Source organism: Eleutherodactylus coqui, chromosome 6, assembly GCF_035609145.1.
Source record: "Eleutherodactylus coqui strain aEleCoq1 chromosome 6, aEleCoq1.hap1, whole genome shotgun sequence".
NCBI lineage: Eukaryota > Metazoa > Chordata > Amphibia > Anura > Eleutherodactylidae > Eleutherodactylus > Eleutherodactylus coqui.
The window spans coordinates 133,800,351-133,807,556 of NC_089842.1; the positions used below are offsets into that span (position 1 = coordinate 133,800,351).

Genomic DNA, 7,206 nt, shown 5'->3' on the forward strand with positions numbered 1-7,206 from the left:
CATGTCACATTGTCACAAGCATATATACGCCTACGCTCGTTTGCAGGAGCCCTAACACAAACAGCTCGTGGCCCCAAATATACTAGTGTGCTGTGGCCATAGATAAATGGAAATCAACTCTTTACGGACATACTTATAACAGCAGACTCTTTCTGTGTGTGAGATCCCTGTTCATACTCACAAGCAAGCACAAACTTGTAACAGAGAAACCGTTCTACTTGCGAGCCAAGTGCAGAAACACAAACAAGAACATACTCGTTTCTTAAAATATGCATACTATACTTAATAAAAATTGTACAGTGCAATCTAAGACTGCATAGCATCCACTATATAATTTGCCATCATGACGTTCCCTTGTATGCTGCAGCCTCCTTTTTTTCTTTTTCAGAAATTGGAAACAAATTAAAATTCCAGACAAGTAGCGCATTAGTCTACAGAGTTGTGTGGAACTGTAATTAAAATGATGTGTGTTGGATCTCTCGGCTTGCACTACTGAAGGAATATATAAATATCAACAGGCCTAATTCATGGACATAAATGAAATTATTTTTTTTAGTACTTAATAAACATTTTGAATTACATTATAGTAACAACGAAACAACAAGCAATCACAAAACTGAGAAAGTTATCACAGAAAAACTTCTGAGTGTTCAGAAATGTCATAAAGTACAATGTAAAATACATACATGCATTGGTATTTCCTAAAATTTTGCTTACTTGATAGATGAGAGAACAGTGGAGATGCTGACTTTCAACAGTTAAAATTGCAACTGGAAGTCTGAGCAACGCTTCAGCAGCAGTTAATGTATGAAGAGAGCCCGTGTATAGATCAACTAAGGAATGTGTTCAAGGCCTCTACATTGTCATTGCCAACCACTCCCTCTGAGGCTATAAAGTATAATGGATGGGATATCTTCAATAGCAACAAAAAGGTTTCACATTTAACTCTGCAAAGTTACTAGAAAATTGTAAAATTACACATTCAGCTAAATTATACAGTATTTCTGTATATGTTACACACTTGTTAAATTTACTTTGGTTTCATAAAAAATGCACAAAAAAAGAAGAGAAAAAAGACACCATGCTAAGTCTACTTTATGTATGCCACAACTAAGACCCATGCTAATATCAACAATATATTTTTGGCTATTAAGCCTTAAAATGGGGTTGTCCTATTGGAGATGATATCAGTCATAAAAGCCAATTGCAAAGGATTCGAGAAACTAGACTCAGAGCTTCATTGGGATTGTTACAATAAAAACTATTAGCTACACTTTTACTAAAAGCCACATTGTTAGGGTACTTTCACAATTCTGCAACACAATTAGGAATATTCTGCTGTGGAAAACCACACCAAAATCAAACATGTGGGTATCAACATGGATTTGTGCTGGAAATAAGTCATTTTCATATCCACTTCACAATCCATTTAGATATGTGTATTTCGGTGCTGATTTTTCCGGTACGTGTGAATTCTCCTTGTTACTTACATTTCTGCTGGTCCTGAAGCTGCTGTTTGAGTGGAAAGGCAACATTTTCCCCCTCCCTCTTGCTGTCAGTATAGTACTGCCAGACAGAGGGATTAGGAAGCAGTTTTTTCATTCAGAGAGTAGCTTCTGGGCCACCAGAAATGTAAGTTACAAGGAGATTTGTACTACTAGCTGGATATTCGGGAAAGCAGAGGGGAGGAGACACAGAGTAGGACACTATAAAGTTTAGGAGCTACAGAGGGTGCACTGTAAGGTTCAGAAAACACAGATGAGGAACTGTAAGTTTCAAGGGCCATAGACAGAATGGGGAGTATGCAGAGACAGGTTATGGTTAAAAGAAATCATGCTGGTCTAGACCTGGACAAAGAAGAAAAATGAGAAGAGATGTTACTAATCAGAGAAGATCACTGTAATTACTGGAGGTAACTGCACTGTAATCACTATCACTGTGTAGAACTGTTATCTAAATATTATACAGTGACTGCATCAGGTATACTAGAGCTGATCAGCAGTATCTAAGCCTGCAGCATCATAGATAGGCTATCTCTAATATAATTTGTTTTAATGGTGAGGAGGGGCCAATTCTGAGTTTTGCTATAGAATCCCATGAATTCTATGTACGTCACTGAGCTTTACATATTATTTTTAAGTAAAATCTGCTCACAAATACTGGCCGCACTACAATAATGAAAGTAAAAGTACCTCCATTAATAGCAATATCAAGGTGTTCTCGTTAACGGAACCATCACAGTAAACCCATAGCAATACCATCAGAGAGCCCTAGTACGTGAGTGGCTGTGATTGAACCTGCAATGACAATTGATGCTTTTATGCATTTTGCAAAAAATCTATAAATATGTGTGCATAAGGATATGTCCACACAATATGTATTGTTCACTGTTTTGCCTATCAACCAAGGATTTTGCGATTCTGCGGCAAAGTCTGCAATGAATCTGTGGCAAAATCTACATATCTTACATGGGGATTTGTAACAGAATTGGATGTGCATTTTCCACAGATTTCACCTCCTCATTTGAAAGGCCAAAATTGGAAGTTAAAATCCACAATATACTGATGTTCCATGTGTACTACATCTTTATGTGTTTCATAAGAGCAGATTACTATGGCAATGACTTGCAGCCTCGTGTCTTGCCTTGCACCCTGCAGCTCTGTTCATCTCGGTAGGAAGCTGTAGATGTAGAGCAGGGTCCTCTGTGGCTGACTGCCACAGGACCCTCTGGTTAATCCAGTCCAAGCCCTGAGGGCTGTTGTTGCCTGGGATGTCTGCTGGGGAGACCTCCATCCCTTGCATGGGACTTGCTACAAGTGGCTGCTGGGCATCAAGTCCTATCAGCGGGGTTGCCATCTGGCATCTGATCAGCCTGGGTGCGTCTCGGGGGCTTGCAGCACTGCAGGCGATTAGCACTTCCTTGTTCTGCATCATATAAGTAGCTGCCATCCCCACAGTTGCTTGCCAAAAAAAAGATAGAATAGAAAAACAAGAAGGCAGGGAGACTGTCTGAGGGTACACACAGTACAGCCTTACTCCCAAACAAAAAAATTGTTTATATTAGCACTGGGTCAAAGCCTTGTAAAAGTTTTGTGGTGATTTTTGCAAAGAGTCCGCTAACTTTTTTTGTACGACGATTAATTGCCTAACTGTGGCACGAATGTTTTAAAAATCCCACTGCTGCCACCAATTTGTCATGAAAAGAAAGGGGGGGGGGGCTGACTGATCCCACCTCTATCATCAATTTGTTATGGATAGACTATTCCAAGTGCACTTGCTGCTACCAACCATCATGGCAGACCCTCAATTGGTCACTCTAGCAAGATTGCAAGCTTGGAGTTGTTAGAAAACAGGCTGATTTGTATCCAGCTTTCCTGAGCTTCTACAAGCATGTAAAGCGAAAGCTCAAATTACCACCTGATCCTTTCTAACGCACCACAGTGCTCTACAATGCTGCACACATACACCCGCTGCCACCACCAGCTTGTTACAATATCACCGGTTAGCTGGAACCCTGACTATGAATTATGAATACGATCTTCAGAGTTATGATTCATTTTAAAACGGACAAGGCTTAACTAATAAATTGTAGATTTATTCTAGAAAAAGACTAGTGGTGCATATATGTACAAAAGTATACACAAAAATATGTTACACAGGAGTACAAGGGAATACCATATTAATACACAACAATACAGGACTTTAAAATAAACAGGAAGAAACTAAAAGAAAGTTACCAGATTTTGGGATACACAGCCCAAAGGGTCTGATTAGTGGAGTTCCAAGAAATAAAACAGGACAGCCCATATGTCGCAGCGTATCTTCGTGGTCTGACACTGGGTCTCTCTGAGACCCTTAGTCTTAACAGTTTTCCAGAACACATATACCCCCGCCTTCTCTGAGGTCATTCAGAGAAGGGTGGGGTAAATGCGTATGGACTTGTGGAAAACCATAATTCCCCATTTTAGTCATATATCCATATGAGGTCCTCTGATCAGGAAAATATACCTGCCATATTTCTTGTCATGATTTTACCTATTCATTGATATGAAGCGTGACACATAAATTATAGCCAAGTATGGGGATACGTAGTGTGAGGGTGTTCTGGGGCCCGTACTGAAACATGTGTGGGTGTATTTTATTCAGCTGGGCCATCAGATTCTGAAAATATATTTCATATTGGGCTAGGACTCTCACACAACTAATAATTCTTATTAAAAGTTTTTCCCTAATCTGAATTTTTTCAGCTCCGGCGTGTCTACCAGAGCCCTCTGCTAGGTGAATGGTTTTTCTAGGACTTCAATAAAAAGTGCATGGTCATACAACTCAGTATCTCCATGCTAATACTACCCAAAAAATACAGGTGGGAGAAGATCGAAAGGGGAATTATTTACATCACAACACAGCTCTTTTCCAGGGAAGGTGAGGCATTTCTAAATGTGAATATCAACAGGCAGAAGGAAGCTGATAAACCTCTATAACTGCATTCCACAGGATTATACAGTGGATAAAAAAACTGGATCCTGTATATCGGTCTAAGGCCAGACACACAGAGCAAAATGGCTGACGGCCTAACAGCCTCTATAGCACACTGGGATCTGATATATAGCAATGAAAAAAGATTCATCATTCGTTGTCTACCTCATAACCTGTCCATGTGGACTGGGTTATGTAGGAGAAACCACCCTAGAGGTGAGGACACGGATGGTGAATCACAAGAGTACGATCAGAACTAAAAATTTGACATTGCCGGTTTCACGGCACTTTACTGAACAGGGCCACTCAATCAGTCAGTTTAAATTCAGAATAATCGACCATGTTCCTCCCTCTCCTAGAGGCGGTAATCACGCGCTACTCCTAAAAAAACGGGAGTTCGCTGGATTTACGAGTTAGAAACAATGTCCTCAAAAGGATTAAACATTGAATATGTATATATGCCCCACCTCTAACAAAGAAACTTGAGACGCATTATAGGTAATGAGGTTTGTTTTTAATTATATGTTGGTGTTTTTTTAAAAAAAAATACCCCACCTTTTCTTTTATCTTTACAGATAGACCAATAGACGGTTCCAACCTCTCCCTCCTTGTGTTTTACACCTCGGGACACACGAAGAAGTTATACTATAACTGAAGAATTATGCATAATGAATCTCATAATTTTGCAGGATATGCATTATGTGATGGTATTTATAATTGTGATATACATGTGATTTATAGGGATCATATATGTTAATGTGAGAAACAACAATATGAATAATTTGATATAATCGCATGATATAGTGCCATATGATCATATCAAGGTTGGTGACTGTAAAATATTACATATATTCATTATAATATCACATGATGAACACTACTGCATGACTGCGCATCTTGTATGATTTATGTGATAAGCTGTATCTCATGATTGATACATTGAGACTACAAAACGATGTATAACCATTTGACACTATACATGATATTATTATGAGAGATGTTAGCATATGCTTTGATATCCTGCTACATTGGTTTTATATGAGTATATATATCACATATTATACGGCGCGAGTTAATGTACATAAAAAATACTTCTGTGCATGGCTTTACAATCTATTTGTAGCAGGATAACAACTGGTTAAACTATACATCTATTGAGGATATAATAACAGCGTATGTATGTGATATTTGCATAATGCAAAAGGAACGTAATGCCTCCCTTGAAAGTGCAGGATCCCGGATGCATTTATTCACTGACTAAACTGTGCAGTCTGTTCAGAAATGCTGTTTTTTTATGCCGGCTGAGCCGCAGCATAGTGGTATATGTTTATTGAGATCATGTGGGCGTCACCCATGACGTAGTGGATGACGTTGCAATGGGACAACGCAATACCGGCGATCTTCTCACACATGCATAGTAGAAGAAAGCAGACGCCAACAGTACACACTCATGTGATCACCATAGAGATGACAGCCTTGAGGAGGAGGGAGATGCTGGCACCTGAGATGATTGTATGCAAATGGACATCTGTGACTAGGAGGGGTTGCAAACTAGGTGGAGGGTTTTGATTTGTTAATTGCTTTACTGTGATACTATTTATATGTGATTGTGCACCACTATGAGTGAGCTTGACAAAGGCCAACATGGCCGAAACGTTGCCTGTTTTTCTGTGATGGGGGAATAAAACTTTGGATATCAATTTGCCCCCTGGATGCTGCCGAAGTCTTTTTTCATTGCTGCATGTGATTTTGGTGATAAGGATAAATTCACCTGTTTCTTTGGCTACTGCATAATCTATGCCCAGCCCTTGGAGGGATATACAATATGTGCTGCTGGCGACCTGCTTTCTCGGGATCTGATATATATATATATATATATATATATATTTTTTTTTTTTTTTTTTTAATTTTTTTATTTTTTATTCAGTCTGCTCTAGCCTGGGTTCTAAAAAATGGGGTAAAACACAATTATATTTGTTTTATTTACTGAGTTCACTGAACTCGGCTGTGTTGAAGCAATATCTCATAACTTTGGGGCTCCAATTTTAACTTTGCCCAAGACCACACTTTGTCTAAAACCAGCCCTGGTTATACATATGAGTTCAGGTCCCCGCATGGATTTACAGTCTAATGTATATACCTCAGGCACACAGACATTCACATTGGGGCAATTTTAATAGGAAATCTATTAACCTACTTTTATGTATAGATACACTTCTATGTGTATGTTTTACTATTTGGTGAGGATAAACTGAATATACTGTATATTTTGAATCCTAGTGAATCACAGTATAAGAAATAAATCTACTAATTCTTCATCATACTTGCAGATAATGTTCAGTTTGTTTTTTCCAGGTTTCTTGGGAAATTGGCTAATACATTTTACTTTATAATTACCTGATATATTCTATTCTCTTTCATTATAGCTCTTTTGAATAACTAACAATTCATACAGTTGGTTTAGGTCCCTGATGTACGCAAATCAGCACTCCTATCATTCTAGCTGCCTCATATGTCATTCTGTTTCACATAGTTATTAAAAACTACTGCTATTTTTCTAACCAATTGAACATTAGCTTCTAGTTTAAATCGAAAGAAAATTAGTGTGGAGGGCAAACTGGAAGATAACAAATGGTATATGTCTATCATAGATCAACAGCTACAAATAAGAATGGTATATTTCCTGAGACCAACTTATCACAAGTGGAGTTATTAAGAGAAATCAGAAAG

The 7,206-nt window shown here is 38.4% G+C and overlaps 1 protein-coding gene across 2 annotated transcripts in view; it reads right to left on the reverse strand.

The window, feature by feature from the left end:
• Positions 1-806, reverse strand: part of LOC136631465 (3-beta-hydroxysteroid sulfotransferase-like) — a 45,832-nt gene extending 45,026 nt beyond the window's left edge. The window contains exon 1 of one of the 2 annotated variants that reach the window (XM_066605756.1): positions 718-806. The gene's annotated coding sequence lies outside the window, so the exon portion shown is untranslated. The remainder of the gene's footprint in view (positions 1-717) is intronic. The other variant, XM_066605758.1, reaches the window with a different exon arrangement.
• Positions 807-7,206: the final 6,400 nt, after the last annotated feature.